General features: G+C 38.0%; 1 long non-coding RNA gene across 1 annotated transcript in view; it reads left to right on the top strand.

Moving 5' to 3' along the window:
- Positions 1-16,282, top strand: part of LOC138854782 (uncharacterized) — a 36,306-nt gene extending 20,024 nt beyond the window's left edge. Inside the window, exons 2-3 of the long non-coding RNA XR_011393960.1 lie at positions 9,207-9,445; positions 12,608-16,282. This is a non-coding gene — a long non-coding RNA (uncharacterized lncRNA). The remainder of the gene's footprint in view (positions 1-9,206; positions 9,446-12,607) is intronic.
- Positions 16,283-21,578: the final 5,296 nt, after the last annotated feature.

The raw sequence follows: 21,578 nt of genomic DNA, 5'->3' as shown, positions 1-21,578 counted from the left end.
AGCTCATCGTAAACCAAAATTATCGGAAAGCGAATCAATATTCCCCATTAGAAATAATGGAAATCAAATTAATCCGGGCAAGACACCCAAAAGTATGAAAAAAAAACTTTTACCACATGATATATTAAGTTTAATGCAATATAATAATTACAATAACAATAATAACAGTAGAATAATCACAATAGAATAATTGACATTTACCTTTAATGAAAATCTGGTGATGATTGATGGGATGGGAGGAGGTGAGAGTGTCAAAGTTTTTAATGTTTAGAAGGGAAATCCCCCTCCATTAGGACTTGAGGTAGCAAGTCCTTTTCCAGGGTTACTTCCCTTCTTCTTTTAATGCCACTAGGACCAGTTTGAGAGTCACTGGACTTCTGTTGCACAACATATCTGTCCATAGAGGCCTGTACCTCTCATTCCTTTATGACTTTCCTAAAGTGGTTCACAACATTGTCAGTGTACAGGTTGCCAACACGGCTTGCAGTAGCTGTGTCAGGGTGATTTTCATCAAAAAAGGTTTGCACTTCAAGCCACTTTGCACACATTTCCTTAATTTCAATAGTCATTAGCACCCTTGGTCACGATGGGTTGGCACTAGCTTTCTTGGGGTCCATGGTGACTTATTTTGCAGAAACAAGCACCATAAACAGTGATAATATGGATAATATAGAATGTACCGAATGTATCCTTAGATGCGCGCACACTGGCTGGCTTGTAAACACTGGACACGTCTCGTACAAATCTTATCGCATACTGGGTTTTGTAACAGGAACCAAGGCAAATTTTTTGCGATATAATGCTTCGGATACCGGATTTATCGGATACCGATGGCTTCGCGAACCGGGGGTCCACTGTAATCCATTGTTTTTTGTGCTTGCAACTGCTGAATAAGTCACCATGGGCCCAAGGAAAACTAGTGCAAGCCCTTTGGTAAAGAAAGCAAGGAACACGATTGAATTCAAGAAGGAAATCATTGAAAAATATGAGAGCGGAGTGCATGTTACAGAACTTGCCAGGATGTATGGCAAACCCCACTCAACCATCATTTCGATCGTGGCGAAGGGAAAGGAAATAAAGTGCGCTGTTGTTGCAAAAGGGGTAGATATACTGACAAAAAAGAGATAGCAAATCCTCAAAGAAGTGGAAAGGTTATTGATGGTGTGAATTACCCAAAAACAGTTAGCAGGAGATAGTATTATGCAGTCGATAATATGTGAAAAGGCATGGCAGTTGCATGACGATCTTGTAAAGAAAATGCCTGCAACAAGTGGTGATGCTTGTGGTTTTAAGGCCAGCAAAGGTTGGTTTGAGAGATTTAACCCTTTGAGGGTCGACAGGCCCTCTCCGAAACTCGTTCTCAGGGTCGGCCAAATTTAAAAAAAAAAAAAATTATTTTCTCTTATGAAAAGATAGAGAATATTTTCCCGATCATAAAGACACCAAAAGTTTGAAATTTGATAGAAAACTTACGGAATTATGCTCTCGCAAAGTTAGCGGTCTCGGCGATGTTTACGCATCGGCGATTTTGCCTACTTTGAGCCCCATTTTCGGCCAATTTCACTGTACTAGTCGACAAAAAATATGAATATGTCGCTAGAACTCCATTTTTTCTATCGAATGGGTGCAAGAAACCACTCATTTATGAAATTCAACTATCCAATACAGTGGTCAGAATTTAGCAATTTTGCCAATTTCACACAAATTTCAAAAGATGCCAATTTCCGAATAGGGTCCAGAATAAACAAGAAAGACATTCCTGGCACTAAAATGACATTTCCTCTAGTCATTAGTCATGTTTCAAGGCCCCTCTTATATTCTTTTGCTTTCCACTTTGAATTTTTATTTTCACAAAAAATATAAGATTTACTGTTATGCAGACTACTGCATTAGTGTAAAAAATGGTATAAATATTATTGGTGCACTTGTGAAAGAATATTAGACTCACCAGTTGACGTGTATTGCACGCTTGGCACGATTTGTTTACTTTTGAAGTTTGGTAAAAATCGAACATTTCTGCTACTTTGAGCTCAATTTCAAGGCACCTTTCATTGTAAAACCAGTCAAAATCATCTCAATTTCTGTAATATGTCTTCCATTCTATAAAATGAGACCAAGAAAACTAGAATACAACAATAAATACCATACGAAAATACACTGCAAAGTCGCTGATTTATTAAAAAAAATGGTAAAAGTTTTTTTTTCTCATTATGCACTGTGTGCTGCAGGATTTTTTTTAGACTGTGCACACTGACCACATAGACCCATTCTTTCATATGAAGGCCTACCAGCTTTCTCCCACTAGATTTGAGGCCGCTAGAATTTATGAGTACTAGTACGTCAAAAACCCCTACGCGTAAGACGTACTAGTACGACGAAAACCCTCAAAGGGTTAATAAGCATAGTGACATTCACAGTGTGATAAGGCATGGTGAGGCTGCCAGTTCTGACAAAAAAGCAGCTGAGAAGTTTGTACAGGAGTTTAAGGAGTGCACAGACACTGGAGAATTCAAACCGCAACAAGTGTTTAATCGTGATGAAACAGGCCTCGTTTGGAAGAAAATGCCAAGAAGACCTACATCACGCAGGAGGAAACGACACTCCCAGAACACAAGCCTATGAAGGATAGGCTTACTCTCATGTTTTGCAGTAATGCTAGTGGGGATTGCAAAGTGAAGCCTTTACTGGTGTATCACTGAAAATCCCAGTGTTCAAGAAAAACAGTGTTGCCACGAGTAATTTGTGTGTGATGTGGAAGGCTAACAATAAGGCATGGGTCACAAGGGGAATTTTCCTAGACTGGTTTAATGAAGTGTTTGGCCCCAGTGTGAAGAAATACCTCCTGGAAAATAAATTGCCACTCAGGTGCCTCCTGGTAATAGACAATGCTCCTGCCCATCCTCCAGACTTGGAAGAGCAAATAGTTTCATCATGGTGAAGTTCTTGCCCCCTAACACAACTCCTCTCATCCAGCCCATGGACCAGCAGGTCATTTCAAACTTCAAAACACTGTACACCAAAGCAGTGTTTCAAAAGTGCTTTGAAGTGACCTCAGACACTGAATTGACCCAAAGAGAGTTCTGGAAAGATCACTTCAATATCCTCACTTGCATAAACCCTATAGGTAAGGCTTGGGAAGGAGTGACTTGCTGAACTTTGAATTGTGCTTGGAGAAAATTATGGCCAGAATGTGTGCAAGAGAGGGATTTTGAAGGGTTTGGGGCTGACCCTAAGGAGCCTATGTCAGTTGTGGAATCTATTGTGGCATTGGGGAAGTCCCTGGGGTTGGAGGCGAGTGGCAAGGATGTGGAAGAGTTGGGATTTTGAAAGGTTTGGGGCTGACCCTAAGGAGCCTATGCCAGTTGTGGAATCTATTGTGGCATTGGGGAAGTCCCTGGGGTTGGAGGCGAGTGGCAAGGATGTGGAAGAGTTGGTGGAGGACCACAGGGAAGAGCTAACCACTGAAGAGCTGCAAGAGCTTCATCTGCAACAGCAAGAGATCACAGCTCAGGAAATTGCTGCAGAGGAGGAGGAAGAGTGATGGAGGGAGGTGCTGTCTTCAAAGATTAAGGACATTTGTGCAAAGTGGACTGAAGTGCAAACATTTATGGATGAACTTCACCCTAACAAAGCTGTTGCAGGCCATATTGGCAACGTGTACAATGACAGTGTTGTGTCCCACTTCAGACAAATCTTAAAGAAATGCTAGAAACAGAGCTCTCTGGACAGATAATTTGTGCGACAAGGGTCCAGTGACTCAAGTTGTTCCCAGTGTCTTAACCTTTTCGGGGTTTTGGCCGTACTAGTACGGCTTACGCGCCAGGGTTTTTGACGTACTAGTACGCATAAATTCTAGTGCCCTCTAATGTAGCAAGAGAAAGCTGGTAGGCCTACATATGAAAGAATGGGTCTATGTGGTCAGTGTGCGCAGTATAAAAATAATCCTGCAGCACATAGTGCGTAATGAGGAAAAAAACTTTGACCCTATTTTTGGTTTAACCCTTTCAGGGTCCAAGGCCAAAATCTGAAGTCACGCACCAGTGTCCAAGAAATTTTGAAAAAAAAAAAATTATTTTTTCTTACAGAATTAAAGAGCATATTTTTGTGAAGGTAATAAAACAAAAAAAATTAGAATCTGATCAGTACTTACCGAGATACAGTGCCAAGAAGTTTGTAGAAAATGATGTGGTGGCGGCAACATCGACGAGTCAGCAGCGTGGGTTCCCGCGTGGCACAGCGAGTCACGCATGGCGGTGCCACTACCACCACCAGCCCCACTAACACCATCCACTGATGTCTGTGGCCCATCCATGCCAAGTGTAGCCACATCATCCTCACTATCACTACCTAAAACGGGTGTAGGGCCACGGGATGTACTCCGGGATGTACTCCGGGATGAACTCCGTCCCCTGGGCACAGCATAGGGTACACTACCCGAGCGCATGCGGCGGCGAACATACCGACGCTTCACTGGTGAATGTGTTTCCTCACTATCACTACTCGAATGATCGTCGAGCGCAATAAAATCACAATCCACGTCAGAATCATCGTCATTACTGAAGTCAGAGGCCAGGCCACGGGAAAATATTAGTTTTCTCTTACGTTTAGGAACACCCGACCGTGAGTCACGAGTGCCCACACCAGAGGTAGAAGGTCGAGGATCGTCGGGGTTTTCTGCACTATTATTGATATCCTGGTCATTATTTTCGGTCACTAACTTATCAAAGCCGTAGAATTCGTCTTCATTTCCACTTCCATCAATGTCAGAACTATCAGACAGGAAGAGGAGAGTCCCAATTTTCCGGGGAGTGAGAGCTGACTTGCGACGAGACATGGTGAACAAGGGTGACTGAGCCGGCGTTCCCACAATGCTATGCAGGCGCCTAGATTTTTTGTTTACGGCGCACACCCACGGCGCAGACCCATTCTCTCATATGTAGGCCTATGAGCGCTTTCGCGCTAAATTTGACGGCGCTAGAATTTTGGCGTAGATCTACGGTTTGGACACTCACCGACCAGCCGTAGATCTACGGGACGGACCCTGAAAGGGTTAACCCTTTCAGGGTCCAAGGCCCAAATCTGGAGTCACGCACCAGTGTCCAAGAATTTTCAAAAAAAAAATTTGTTATTTTTTCTTATGAAATCGTAGAGAATCTTTTTGTGAAGGTAATAAAACAAAAAGTACGAAATTTGGTGGAAAATTGACGAAATTATGCTCTTGCGAATTTTGATGTGTCAGCGATATTTACGAATCGGCGATTTTGCCGACTTTGACTCCCATTTTAGGCCAATTGCATTATTCCAATCAACCAAATTCTTAGCTATTTCACTAGTATTACTTCTATTCTATCGATTGAGCACAAGAAATCGCCAAGTCAACTGTTTCAACTACAAAATAAAGTGATGGGAAATTGTTAATTTGGCCAATTTAACACAAAGTTCAAAATATTCCAATTTCAAAATAGGGTCCAGAATGAACAATGTAGGCATTCCTGGCACTAAACTAACATTTCCTCTGTTCATTAGTTATGTTTTGAGGCTTTACAAATAAATTCCATTTTGATTTTTTATTCACATAATGAATTTTTATTCACATCAAAAAATAGAAGATTTACTGTGATGCAATACTGTAATAAGTGTATAAATATCATCACCATATTTGTGAATGTATATTAGACCCACCAGCTGGTGTGTATTAGACGTATGAGGTCGTTTGTTTACTCTTGAATATCGGCAAAAATTTAACATTTCTGCTACTTTGAGCTCAGTTTCAAGCCATTTCCAGTGCTAAAACCAATCAAAATCATCTCTATTTCTGTAATATGTCTTCCATTCTATCAAATGAGACCAAGAAATCGCAAATACAACTATAAAAAACATACGAAAAAACACTGCAAAGTTGCTGTTTTAATCGAAAAATCATGATTTCATTTTTTTTCTCTCATTATACACAGTGTGCTGCAGGATCTGTTTTATGTGGTGCACACATACCACATAGATGTATTCTCTCATATCTAGGCCCAAATGTACCACTCACAGTTTATAAGAGTGAGCTGAGCTCATGGCGTAGATCTACGGTTTGGACCCTGAACGTAAAGCCGTAGATCTACGGGACGGACCCTGAAAGGGTTAAAACAGCGACTTTGCACTGTATTATCGTATAATATTTATTGTTGTATTCTAGTTTTCCTGGTCTCATCTTATTGAATGGAAGACATATTACAGAAATTGAGATGATTTTGATTGGTTTCACAATGAAAAGTACCTTGAAATTGAGCTCAAAGTAGCAGAAATGTTCAATTTTTGCCAAAGTTCAAAAGTAAAGAAATCATACCACGCGTCCAATACACGTCAACTGGTGAATCTAATATTCTTTCACAAGTGCGCTGGTATTATTTATACCATTTCTACACTAATACAGTAGTCTGCATAACAGTAAATCTTCTATTTTTTGTGAGAATAAAAATTCAAAGTGGAAAGCTAAAGAAATGTAAGAGGGATGTGGGGATGTGACTGATGAACAGAGGAAATGTTATTTTAGTGCCAGGAATGTCTTTCTTGTTTATTCTGGACCCTATTTGGAAATTGGAATCTTTTTGAAATTTGCATGAAATTGGCAAAATTGCTAAATTCTGACCACTTTATTGGATAGTTGAAATCGGTAAATGGGTGGTTTCTTGTGCTCATTCGATAGAAAAAAACGAGTTCTAGCAAAATAGTTATGATTTTTGTCGACTAGTATACTGGAATTGGCTGAAAATAGGGGTGGGCAAAATCACTGATGCGTAAACATCGTCGAGACTGCTAACTTTGCGAGAGCATAATTCCCTAAGTTTTCCATTGGTGTCTTTATGATCGGGAAAAGATTCTCTTTCTTTTCATAAGAAAAAAAAATTTTTTTTTTTTTTTTGAAATTTTGGCGACCCTGAGAACAAATCTCTGAGAGGGCCTGGCAACCCCCAAAGGGTTAAAAAACAAAGAAAGGAAGTAACCCCAGATAAGGACTTGGTACCTGAAGTCCTAATGGAAGGAGATTCTCCTTCCAAACAATAGTGTACACCTTCCTCCTATCCCCTCCTCCCGTCTTCCATCCACCCAGAAGTCTTCAGTAAAGGTAAGTGTAATGTTATTATTTTATATATGTATGTATTTGATTTCTCATTGTTTTCAGTATGTAAATCTATATTTAATTTGAAAAAAAATATTTTATTTTAATGTTTTTGGGTGTATGGAACGGATTAATTTTGTTTCCATTATTTCTCATGGGGAAAATGGTTTCACCATTCGGCAATTTCAACATTCAGCAGACTCTCTGGAACAGATTAATCATGAAACTCGGGGGTCCACTGTATTTTTTGTTTGAATAAAAATTGAAAATAGAAAGCAAGAGTAATATCAGAGGGGCCTGGAGATGTGACTGATGAACAAAGAAAATGTTATTTTAGAGCCAGGAATGTCTGCATTGTTCATTCTGGACCCTATTTTGAAATTGTCATAGTTTTTAATTTTTGTGAAATTGGCCAAATTGCAAATTTCTGACCACGTTATTGGGTAGTTCAAATTGGTATATGGGCAGTTTCTTGTACTCAATCAATAGAAAAAATGGAGTTCTAAAGAAATAGCTATGAGTTTGGTCGACTGGAGCAATGGAATTAGCCGAAAATAGGACTCAAAGTGGGCAAAATCGCCGATTCATAAATATTGCCGAGGTCACTAAATTTGCGAGAGCATAATTCCGTCAGTTTTCCATCAAATTTTGTTCTTTTTGTGTCATTACAATCGGGAAAAGATTCTCTATCATTTCATGAAAAAAACAATTTTTTTTTTCTTTTGGAAATTTTGCCACACCAGGAGACACCTCAGGATTTGGGGTTGCGACAGTCAAGGGGTTAATGACAGGGTTCTGTTTCTAAGACCTCATTGATTAACTAATTCATCACTAGTTGAGGAACCACCTGTTACTGATACTTCCAGCATTTATAACAGCTCATCTTCAGACCAGATCACCAGTAATATCTCCATTTTATGAGTGAAGCCTTTCTGCTGCCTAGTTGTTATGGCTTGAAATCCTGCTGAAGTTTTCACTGACTCTTTCATTCTATCTTTATTCTTCAAGATAGTGGAAATGGTAGAATGTGCCAGCTTCAAATCACAGGCTATCACTTGCACTTTCTTACCAGCATCATATTTGTATATAATCTTCATTTTCACCTCAAGATCGATAGCCTTCCTTTGTTTCTTGATGCTTCCTTCAGGTGAACTCAAGATCTTCCATTTGCTGACATCTTGTATTATGGGCTGCACAATAAAGTACAAATTTGTATAAATTTGTACTTTGTTAAAATTTTATAAATTTCTCCAAGACTACAAATTTGTATAAATTTGTAGTCTTGGAGACTGTGAAAGGAAGTGTACTGAGTGGCTGCGGGTTGGAAACTGAGATCATTGATTTTGAGATGCCACACTGCCTGTTTCCATGACACAAGTTCTTGTACAGCATACAATACTGACTGGTCAGTTAGACGATTGTGACTGATTTGTTGGTAAACAAGTACGTTGCTAAATGAGGAGAGGCTGTATTCCATTCTCAGACTATTTTACTGTAATCTCTAGCCACCTTCGCAACTGAATGCAGCAAATTACATTTCATAACAAATTACATTTCATCAAACCAAGTTTAAGTTTTTGGCCTTCTTGCCCATGATGCTGAGGTTGGGAGACTTTGCTATCCTATCTTCACATTGGGCACACCTGTCTTACTCATGGATATCTCATGGACAAGCGTTCCACTCTGTTAGAATTGCCAGGTTCCAATTTTGGTTTGCCATAGTCTATTGGGCTTGTGAGGGAAAAGTAGGTTGTTAGTGGGGTTAGGATTGTTCAGGCAACCAGGAACCATTAGCGAGTTGCATCGTGCACCCCCCCTCTGGCGGGCTGGGGCGAAACTAGTTCTTTGTGTCTGATTTGTTTCAATTTCTACTCCTGGTAGTATTGACCTTACCTGGTGTGGGTTGAAGTTTGGAGATTCACTTCACCTCCACTCTTCTCCTGATCAGGTAAGGTGGTCTACCAGGAGTATTACTGTTCGTTGCTTTCTTTTGTTTGCTGGTTACCAGTAATGATTTTAGCATTTACCACTCCTTTTCATTCTTAAATGTTGTATTATCATAGCCATTGGTAACCAGTTTATTTTTTCTTATTACCAGATCTGTTCTTGGCATGGTCATCCAGGATAGACGCCAGATAAAGGAGCAAGACACTTGTTAATTGGACTTATTAACAGTATTCGACTACTATCGGCCCTTATTTATTCTACTTGTGGTGCTCCAACCAAGTGGTGGAGGAGATTCCAAAACATCGGACTGTTACCATTCGCCCAGGATAACCCACATCATTAACCCTTAAATGGTCCAAACGTATATATACGTTTTTTCAACATCTGAAAGTATGTAAAAAAATGTAGATCTTCTTTTTTGTTTTACATTTGAAAACGTGTAAAAAAACTTTTATCTACATTTTTTTTTGTTATATTTGAAAATATGTAAAAAAAAGTAGATCTACTTTTGTAGCACTACGAATTTGAACGTTAATCTCTTTGGACCGTTTAAGGGTTAACATCAGAGATCTGTCCAGGGCCTTACTTACTCCTGCCCAACTACAGCACCAGAACCAAAGGCCATTTTTATTATATTTAAATTTTAAGTAAAATCCTCAAAAGTCATTACAGTGGACCCCCGCATAACGATTTTAATCCGTGCAAGAGGGGTAATTGTTATGCGAAATAATCGGTATGTGAATGAATTTTCCCCATAAGAAATAATGGAAATAAAATTAATCCGTGCAAGACACCCAAAAGTATGAAAAAAAATTTTTTTTACCACATGAAATGTTAATTTTAATACACACAAACTGAAAAAGGCATGCACACTTACATGACACTTACTTTTATTGAAGATCTGGTGATGATTGATGGGATTGGAGGAGGGGAGAGAGAGTGTTAGTGTTTAGAAGGGGAATCCCCTTCCATTAAGACTTGAGGTGTCAAGTCCTTTTCTGGGGTTACTTCCCTTCTTCTTTTAATGCCACTAGGACCAGCTTCAGAGTCACTGGACTTCTTTCGCACAACATATCTGTCCATAGTGGCCTGTACCTCTCGTTCCTTTATGACTTCCCTAAAGTGTTTCACAACATTGTCAGTGTACAGGTTGCCAACACGGCTTGCAATAGCTGTGTGAGGGTGATTTTCATCCATGAAGGTTTGCACTTCAAGCCACTTTGCACAGATTTCTTTAATCTTTGTAGTAGGCAACTTCTTCAATTTCTCTCTCCCCTCCTCTGAACCAGTTTCCTCAGGTCTGGCCTCTTGCTCTTGAAGTTTTTTTTGATCTATCAGCTCATCAGTGGTTAGTTCTTCATTGTCCTCCTCCACCAACTCTTCCACATCCTCCCCACTAACCTCCAATCCCAAGGACTTTCCCAATGCCACAATGGATTCCTCAAGTGGCATAATCCTCTCAGGGTTAGCCTCAAACCCTTCAAAATCCCTTTTGTCTACACATTCTGGCCACAGTTTCTTCCAAGCAGAGTTCAAGGTCTTCTTAGTCACTCCCTCCCAAGCCTTACCTATAAGGTTTACACAATTGAGGATATTAAAGTGCTCTCTCCAAAACTCTCTTAGAGTCAGTTGAGTTTCTGAGGTCACTACAAAGCACCTTTCAAACAGAGCTTTTGTGTACAGTTTTTTGAAGTTTGCAATAACCTGCTGGTCCATGGGCTGCAGCAGAGGAGTGGTATTAGGAGGCAAAAACTTCACCTTAATGAAGCTCATGTCCCCATAAAGTCGCTCTGCCACGTCTGTAGGATGACCAGGGGCATTGTCTAACACCAGGAGGCACTTAAGTTCTAATTTCTTTTCAGTTAGGTAATCTTTCACATTGGGGGCAAATGCATGGTGTAACCAGTTATAGAAAAAGTCCCTAGTGACCCATGCCTTACTGTTTGCCCTCCACAGCACACACAAATTATCCTTGAGGACATTCTTTTGCCTGAACGCTCTGGGAGTTTCAGAGTGATACACTAATAAAGGCTTAACTTTGCAATCACCACTAGCATTGGCACACATCAACAAAGTAAGCCTGTCTTTCATAGGCTTATGTCCTGGGAGTGCCTTTTCCTCCTGAGTAATGTAGGTCCTGCTTGGCATTTTCTTCCAAAACAGGCCTGTTTCATCACAATTAAACACTTGTTCAGGTTTCAGTCCTTCACTGTCTATGTACTCCTTGAATTCCTGCACATATTTTTCAGCCGCTTTGTGGTCCGAACTGGCAGCCTCACCATGCCTTATCACACTATGGATGCCACTACGCTTCTTAAATCTCTCAAACCAACCTTTGCTGGCCTTAAATTCACTCACATCATCACTAGTTGCAGGCATTTTTTTAATTAAATCCTCATGCAACTTCCTAGCCTTTTCACATATGATCGCTTGAGAGACGCTATCTCCTGCTAGCTGTTTTTCATTTATCCACACCAATAAGAGTCTCTCAACATCTTCCATCACTTGCGATCTTTGTTTCGAAAACACAGTTAAACTTTTGGCAAGAACAGCTTCCTTGATTGTCTTTCTGGTGCCCACAATAGTAGCGATGGTTGATTGGGGTTTCTTGTACAACTTGACCAGGTCGGCGATACGCACTCCACTTTCATACTTATCAATGATCTCTTTCTTCATTTCTATTGGAATTCTCACCCTTGTTGGTGTACGGTTGGCACTAGAAGCTTTCTTGGGGCCCATGGTCACTTATTTTCCAGAAACAGCACCGAAAACACTGTAATAATACGAAATATTCCGATTGTATGCTTGGATGTTACCGCGGAGGCTGGCTGGTAAACAGTGGCACGGGCGGCACATGTGAGGCTGGCTGAGGGCGCACATTGGATGCGTCTCGGACGAAAATCGGTGAGCGGGTTTTTAATCGGTATGCGCGGCAAAATTTTTGCGATTAAAGCAAGCGGTATGCGGATTAATCGCTATGTGATGCCATCGTTATGCGGGGGTCCACTGTATTCTTATTTTTCCTAGAGTCGTTTCTTTATTTATTTATTTTTCCATTAATTTTGTGTTCAGATGGAAGGCGTTCCACTGACAGGGCTGTTCTGTTTACCAATGAGCACTCCATCATTGTCACTGCTCTAATACCCTTACCTTATCTTCCCTCCTTGCTGATGGCCCCACCTTTGACTGAGACTCCCTCTTGAACTTTTTGACAGTGACTGATTTACTAAATAAACTTTGATAATACTTCCTTTAGCACTCCTCATAGCCTTTTATATTTCTGCCTCTGTTCTCCTCTCCACTGTAGCTGCTTTATGATCCAGCAATAGCTCCTACCCTGCAACGCTGTATGACCCCAGTAGGTTTAGCGCTAGGTTTTGATTATATTAAAAATTCACACCTCAAATGTAAGTAAATACCCAGGTTTTGCACATGTATCTTACTCATCTACACATTGGGTTGAAAACCAGTTGAGAACAAATTATATCTTTAATAAAATCATCATTGTTAAATTTACAGTTGTTGATTAATGTGTATTCTTTCCTTTTGCAGTTCATCATCTTGACAAAAAAGTTATACTTAGCGTGGTCAACCAGTAATATGAAAGTGTTGTAAGTGGCAGATAAACTGCAGAAACTGTGTGAACTATGTGGTAATGCTGACTACATTACTGTGAATTCTTCCTGAATGTCCAGAATTGAATCACCTAATTATTCTCACAATTACAACTTCATCTTCAATAATCAGTGAACCTATATTGACTTACGATAATACTGTACATGCATTATCAACATCTTTTGCATTAAAACGTATTACCTCCAGCTTCCTAGCCTATGTAAATATTTATTTAGTGTCATTATAAGACCTAAGTACAGAGTCTTATTAAAGTGAATATATTTATTTTGTTATAATTTTTATCTAAATCAGTAATTAACCATTTTCCAGAAGTAATAACAAAGGCAACTGAATATGTCTTATCAAGTTAAAAGCTTTCTTAAATTTAGTACACAGAAGTATAAGGTTTAGGAACTGTATTTATTGATAGTTGGAATAATATTATGTATCATCTGTATTATTTGCTTTAAATAATGACTCTGGGCAGGATATTGTAATATTCATCTATATTGCCTAAACTAAGTATTTTATCTTCACACATTCCTTCCATCTTCCTCATAATTGGTAGATGTCTTTATTAACTTATCTCAGATTTTTTTTTTATTAATCTTATATTTTCCTGCTTATATTTCAGTATTGTCTTTAACTATCATTTTTTTACTGTGTTTACCCACCTCAGAAATGTACTTGTGTTAACACTTAGTGTCCACAACTCTCAAATTGAAAAACCTTTTTGTGTTAATAGTTTTTAAAATATAAAAATTATTTAACTTCTGAAATGGTAAGAAATTTTTTTTAATGGTAATGATGCTAAAAATGTCAAATTATGCAGACTAGAAGTTGGGCAAAATAACAGCAATTTTCTTTAATTTGAGGCTTGTTTTAGACAAATTCTAATCCTCGGATATTTTGCTAGTACACTTTCCTTAATTTAAATTGATTCCAAAAATTTGATCATTCAACCTTAAAAGTTACCATTAAGCACTAAGAATTTCGAAATTTGGCCAATTTTACAACAAATCCCAATTTAAACCCAATGCAAGCATTCCTGCCTCTGAAGCAACTTTCTGCTTTCATCAGTAATAATATTCCCAAGCTTCTTTTATATAACACTTTCCTTTCATTATAATTCTCCATCACGCACAAAATTCAGTGTATCCTCTTTTTTCTTGGCTCATAAACCATAACTAATGAAATAATGGAAATAAGTCACTCTGACTTTTTTGGGTTATCCTAGGTTCTCTACACATATGCTGCTATGTATGATAATTCTGTGTAACTGTATTTGTGTACACCTGAATAAACTTACTTACTTACTTCCATGAAACAAACTGGGTGACAGAGGGAGGTCCCAGACCTTTCCAAGAAAATTGCCTAAAATTAATTATGTCTGTCACTTTGAGTTTTATTTCTGCTATCTTGTTGTCTTTAAGTGACCTAGTTAATCTTCCAATCTATCTTTGGGTACAATAAACAGCTTAAAATGTCCCAAAATTACTATTTTAATTGAAACACAGTGTTAAAGTTAGCTGTTACCATCATGTCATGTGTGGCTGAATTATTTTTATACTGTGCACACTCACCACACAAACACATTCCCTGTCTTGTCTAGACCAAAATTTGCTACTCAGCAGATTTTGGGGCTCTATGAATTAAACACAGTAGTTTGTTGTGAACACTGCTGTTATGTATAATATGCAGAGGTTAACAGTGTGTGTTGTCGTTAATGTATGTACTTATGAGGCTTTCTGCTGTTATTTATGTATTTACTGATGATGTGTTCTGCTGGTAATGAATAATGTTGATGTATGCTGTTTTAATGTATAATCGCATGTACAGTTGATGAATACACTCATGTTGTTGCTCTGTGTTGTTGATAATGTGTACACTCATATTGGTGCAGTGTGCTAATTTTAGTCATACAAACATTTCAGATAAGATTACTTGAGAAAGAAAATACTGATTACTTGATTATTTACAGTTTATATGAAGTTTATAAAATACTAATAATATATTCAATGAATTATTTAAACTTTTGTCACTGTATTGTTAATTACTCAATGAATTTAGAGTTTGTATTAAGTTTGGACACTAATTGAAAAAAAAAAAGTTTCTATACTCTTATTTACAATATAAGTTGGTAAATAATGTTTAATTTGAAATTAAATTATATTCCTCAAGATTTTTTAATATTTTTTCTAACCATTAGATAATTTTCACAGTAAATAAGAAATAATAATGAGACGACCGACTTGTTGAAAAAAAAAAAAAAAGAAGACAATGTGTTTAAATGATCTTTTCCAGATGACATGTAATATGCAAGAGTTTAATAAGCAAAAGAAAAGTTATGAGTGTTCATTATCTAAGTGACGTCTCAGATAAGTAACATGATGCAGTGCATGAAAGTTTCGAAAATAAACAACACATATCAGTGTTCAGAGTGTTTAAAAAACTTTGCTACAAAAAAATATCTTGCACAACATATGAAACTTCATGCACAAGAAAAACCATTTCTGTGTTCAGAGTGTTTAAAAGACTTTTCGTGTAAATCAAGTCTAATACGACACATGAGAATTCATTCACAAGAAAAATCATACCGGTGTTCAGAGTGTTTAAAAAACTTTTCTTGTAAATCACATCTAATACGACACATGAGAATTCATTCACAAGAAAAACCTTATCAGTGTTTAGAATGTTTAAAAGACTTTTCAAGAAAATCACATCTAATGCGACACATGAGAATTCATTCACAAGAAAAACCATATCAGTGTTCAGAGTGTTTAAAAAACTTCTCATGTAAATCATATCTAATACAACACATGAGTGTTCATTCACAAGAAAAGCCATTTCAGTGTTCAGAGTGTTTAAAAAACTTTTCTTGTAAATCATATCTAATACAGCACATTAGAGTTCATTCACAAGATAAACCATATCAATGTTCAGAGTGTTTAAAAAACTTTTCATGTAAGTCAAATCTAATAAAACACATCAAAGTTCATAATCAAGGAAAAACATATCAGTGTTCAGAGTGCCTAAAGAATTTTTTATGTAAATCAGGGCTCATACAACACATGAGAGTTCATACACAAGAAAAACCATATCAGTGTTCAGAATGTTTAAAAGGTTTTTCACAAAAAGGAAATCTAATAAGACACATGAGAGTTCATACACAATGAAAAACCATTTAAGTGTTCAAAGTGTTTGAAAGACTTCACAAAAATCACAGTATGACACATGAGTGTTCATTTAGTATAGAATCCTCTTCATGAAGGGTTCCCTTATTTTGATAATGGAATTTAGGTCTTTGAGATTGGAGCTACCCTCCATTTCCTTGGATCAAACCTGATTACCCTTTACCTCTTTCACTTCCCAAGTGCTGTACAACAATGATGGGTTTAACATTTTTCTCTTGATAATAATAATAATAATAATTACACTGGTCAACAATTTTTGAAAAGTTGTATGCTTTGTAAATGAGATTAGTTAATTCTTATGTATTTTCATGTCCTGAATCCATATATGACCTTGAAAAATGATTAATGGCTATAGGTTTAAAGATATGAGACATGTAATATTTGATTATTTTATTATAATATACAAAGTGTCAGGAAATTTTCAACTCGAATCCTTACCTGCTATCTGCCTTTTTGCTTGATGCTTATAGTGGGCTGAAGAATCATTTGTTGCCAATGTCCAGCAATAGCCTGCAAGCATTCTTGTGTCCCATTTGCCTTGGTACCATTTTTCCATGGTTGAAATATCTTGAAACCTTTCACCATGTTCGTCACTAACTGCCCCACAGTTCACTGGAAAAAAAGTCTAATTTTTTTTTTTTTCAACAAGTCGGCCGTCTCCCACCGAGGCAGGGTCACCCAAAAAAGAAAGAAAATCCCCAAAAAGAAAATACTTTCATCATCATTCAACACTTTCACCACACTCACACATTATCACTGTTTTTGCAGAGGTGCTCAGAATACAACAGTTTAGAATCATATACGTATAAAGATACACAACATATCCCTCCAAACTGCCAATATCCCAAACCCCTCCTTTAAAGTGCAGGCATTGTACTTCCCATTTCCAGGGCTCAAGTCCGACTATATGAAAATAACCGGTTTCCCTGAATCCCTTCACTAAATATTACCCTGCTCACACTCCAACAGATCGTCAGGTCCCAAATACCATTTGTCTCCATTCACTCCTATCTAACACGCTCACGCACGCTTGCTGGAAGTCCAAGCCCCTTGCCCACAGAACCTCCTTTACCCCCTCTCTCCAACCCTTTCAAGGACGACCCGTACCCCTCCTTCCTTCCCCTATAGATTTATATGCTTTCCATGTCATTCTACTTTGATCCATTCTCTCTAAATGACCAAACCACCTCAACAACCCCTCTTCTGCCCTCTGACTAATGCTTTTATTAACTCCACACCTTCTCCTAATTTCCACACTCCGAATTTTCTGCATAATATTTGCACCACACATTGCCCTTAGACAGGACATCTCCACTGCCTCCATCTCCTCGCTGCTGCATTTACCACCCAAGCTTCACATCCATATAAGAGTGTTGGTACCACTATACTTTCATACATTCCCTTCTTTGCCTCCATAGATAGCGTTTTTTGACTCCACATATACCTCAACGCACCACTCACGTTTTTTCCCTCATCAATTCTATGATTAACCTAATCTTTCATAAATCCATCCGCCGACACGTCAACTCCCAAGTATCTGAAAACATTCACTTCTTCCATACTCCTCCTCCCCAATTTGATATCCAATTTTTCTTTATCTAAATTATTTGATACCCTCATCACCTTACTCTTTTTGATGTTCACTTTCAACTTTCTACCTTTACACACATTCCCAAACTCATCCACTAACCTTGCAATTTTTCTTTAGAATCTCCCATAAGCACAGTATCATCAGCAAAAAGTAACTGTGTCAATTCCCATTTTGAATTTGATTCCCCATAATTTAATCCCACCCCTCTCCCAAACACCCTAGCATTTACTTCTTTTACAACCCCATCAATAAATATATTAAACAACCATGATGACATTACACATCCCTGTCTAAGACCTACTTTTACCGGGAAGTATTCTCCCTCTCTTCTACACACCCTAACCTGAGCCTCACTATCCTCATAAAAACTCTTAACAGCATTTAGTAACTTACCACCTATTCCATATACTTGCAACATCTGCCACATTGCTCCTCTATCCACTCTATCATTTGCCTTTTCTAAATCCATAAATGCAATAAAAACTTCCCTACCTTTATCTAAATACTGTTCACATATATGCTTCAATGTAAACACTTGATCTACACATCCCCTACCCACTCTGAAGCCTCCCTGCTCATCCGCAACCCTACATTCTATCTCACCTCTAATTCTTTCAAATATAACCCTACCGTATACTTTTCCTGGTATACTCAGTAAACTTATTCTTCTATAATTTTTACAATCTCTTTTGTCCCCTTTCCCTTTATATAAATGGATTATACATGCTCTCTGCCAATCCCTAGGTACAGGAGGGCCCCACTTATACAGCAGGTTAGGTTCCAGGCTACCGCCGTAAAGCGGAAACCGCCGTAAAGTGGAACACCCTTTTTTTCCACTTACAAATGCATACAAACACTAGATAACAAGTTTACACTAACATATATTATGTTAGCAATAGAACCAGGCATCAAAAAACAATAAAAAAAGTACAATACACACATAGTGCACTCATTACTTATCTTAAAATATTTATAGTCTTAATCTAGGGTGAGACAAGTAGTATTTATTGTAAGAAATCAAGTGTGGTATGTATGGTAGTCAGCCAGGCTACCATACCAGGCCACCCCACCCACACATACTATTCTATGATATTTAAGCATCCCAGAGCGATAAAATGTATATACAGTTCACTCATTACTCACCTTAAAATATAGGGTGAGATGAGTAGTATTTATTGTAAAAAATCAAGTGTGGTGTGTATGGTAGTCAGCCAGGCTACCATACCAGGCCAACCCACCCACACATACTATTCTATGATATTTAAGCATCCTAGAGCAATAAAATGTATATACAGTTCACTCATTACTTACCTTAAAATATAGGGTGAGATGAGTAGTATTTATTGTAAAAAATCAAGTGTGGTATGTATGGTAGTCAGCCGGGCTACCATACCAGAGAGAAAGAATGAGTGCATGAGAGAGGACAGGCGCAGAGTTATGTAAACAAACCTGGCGAAGGTAAGTTTTGTAAACAAACAGTGTACACGTCTGGTTTGTGTACAAGTTACATTGTGTATAGGTTGTCTCTACATTGATACGGTAGAATAAATAAAGAAGAACACTCCCATTCTCATGTAACATCATTTTGAGAAGAAATGATGCTCTGAGTTAAGGCAATGGAAGTAAGTCACTCTGACTTTTTTGGGTTATCCTAGGGTCTCTACACATATGTTGTTATGTATTTATGTTATGTATCGTGTTTATTATATAATTTTGAAAAAAATATCACGGATGGATTAATGAAAATGTGTATATTAACGTAATATACAACATTTAATGATACACCGAGCTCAGACAGCGTAAACAAACAAACTGAACAGGGGGACGATCACTCGGTCAGGCGAAATAGACGGTATTAATATGTGTCCAGTTTTAGTTCATTCATGTACATTTGTAAGAGTTTGTGAAACTTTTACCTTATAATATTTTTATTATTATTATAATAATTAAATCACGAAACAAATACAGTGGACCCCCGCTTAACGATCACCTCCAAATGCGACCAATTATGTAAGTGTATTTATGTAAGTGCATGTTTGGGGGTCTGAAATGGACTAACGTACTTCACAATATTCCTTATGGGAAAAAATTCAGTCAGTACTGGCACCTGAACATACTTCTGGAATGAAAAAATATCGTTAACCGGGGGTCCACTGTACTCTTACACTGTGTACAAGTTAGTACAGAATTATAGCTATAAAGTGAAGGCATACATAAGGAATATTTTTCTACAGTTATCCCTAGTAACAGGTGACGGGCTAGAGAAAACGTAATTCTTCCGACACTTCTACAAACCGTTTGGTAAACATCTCATATATATTTGTATAAATTTTTATACTGTGGGTGCATGTATCATGTTTATGTGTTACATAATGTGTTTCTTATATAATTTTGAAAAAAATATCATAGATAGATTAAGGGAAATGTCTATATTAACGTAATATGCGACATTAATGCGCCCAAGAGATTATTATTATTATTATTATTATTATTATTATTATTATTATTGCATCAAGAGTAGAGAGACTCTTAGCGATTTTAATGTGTACCTACATGCCAGCAAAGTGTGTAAGTTTATTTAGGTACAGGTTTACACAAGTTTAATTATCAAGTACAATACATATAAAATATACAATAACTTTAAAACACTTGAAATTTTGGAAAGTTTCCAGACATAATAAGGAGATGTGCTCAGGGAGAATGTAAACAAACTCGGTGGGCCGCTGTGACCGTATTAGAAAGACAGGTGCGGGGAAGCCGTATAGTGAGTTTTGGTCATAATTTGAAATGTCCGTATTAGTGGAACGCCGTAAAGCGAAACGCCGTAAAGCGGGGCCCTGCTGTACCTTCCCCTCTTTCATACAGTTATTAAACAAAAGTACCAACCACTCCAACAGTATATCTTCCCCTGCTTTTAACATTTCTGTCATGATCCCATCAGTTCCAGCTGCTTTACCCCCTTTCATTCTACGTAATGCCTCACGTACCTCCACCACACTTACATTCTGCTCTTCTTCACTCCTAAAAGATGGTATACCTCCCTGGCCAGTGCATGAAATTACCGCCTCCCTTTCTTCCTCAACATTTAAAAGTTCCTCAAAATATTCTCGCCATCTACCTAATACCTCCCTCTCCTCATCTACTAACTCCCCTACTCTGTTTTTAACTGACAAATCCATACTTTCCCTAGGCTTTCTTAACTTGTTTAACTCACTCCAAATTTTTTTCTTATTTTCATTAAAATTTCTTGACAGTGCCTCTCCCACTCTATCATCTGCTCTCCTTTTCCACTCTCTCACCACTCTCTTCACCTTTCTTTTACTCTCCATATACTCTGCTCTTCTTATAACACTTCTGCTTTGTAAAAACCTCTCATAAGCTACCTTTTTCTCTTTTATCACACCCTTTACTTCATCATTCCACCTATCACTCCTCTTTCCTCCTGCCCCCACCCTCCTATAACCACAAGCTTCTGCCCCACATTCTAATACTGCATTTTTAGAACTGTTCCAACCCTCTTCAACCCCCCCACTACTCATCTTTGCACTAGCCCACCTTTCTGCCAATAGTCGCTTATATCTCACCCGAACTTCCTCCTCCCTTAGTTTATACACTTTCACCTCCCTCTTACTTGTTGTTGCCACCTTCCTCTTTTCCCATCTACCTCTTACTCTAACTGTAGCTACAACTAAATAATGATCCGATATATCAGTTGCCCCTCTATAAACATGTACATCCTGGAGCCTACCCATCAACCTTTTATCCACCAATACATAATCTAACAAACTACTTTCATTACGTGCTACATCATACCTTGTATATTTATTTATCCTCTTTTTCATAAAATATGTATTACTTATTACCAAATTTCTTTCTACACATAGCTCAATTAAAGGCTCCCCATTTACATTTACCCCTGGCACCCCAAATTTACCTACTACTCCCTCCATAACATTTTTACCCACTTTAGCATTGACATCCCCAACCACCATTACTCTCACACTTGATTCAAAACTCCCCACGCATTCACTCAACATTTCCCAAAATCTCTCTCTCTCTCCTCTACACTTCTCTCTTCTCCAGGTGCATACACGCTTACTATAACCCACTTTTCACATCCAAT

This window comes from Cherax quadricarinatus, chromosome 69 (genome assembly GCF_038502225.1).
Source record: "Cherax quadricarinatus isolate ZL_2023a chromosome 69, ASM3850222v1, whole genome shotgun sequence".
Lineage (NCBI taxonomy): Eukaryota > Metazoa > Arthropoda > Malacostraca > Decapoda > Parastacidae > Cherax > Cherax quadricarinatus.
This window is presented reverse-complemented; position numbering and strand designations above follow the sequence as displayed.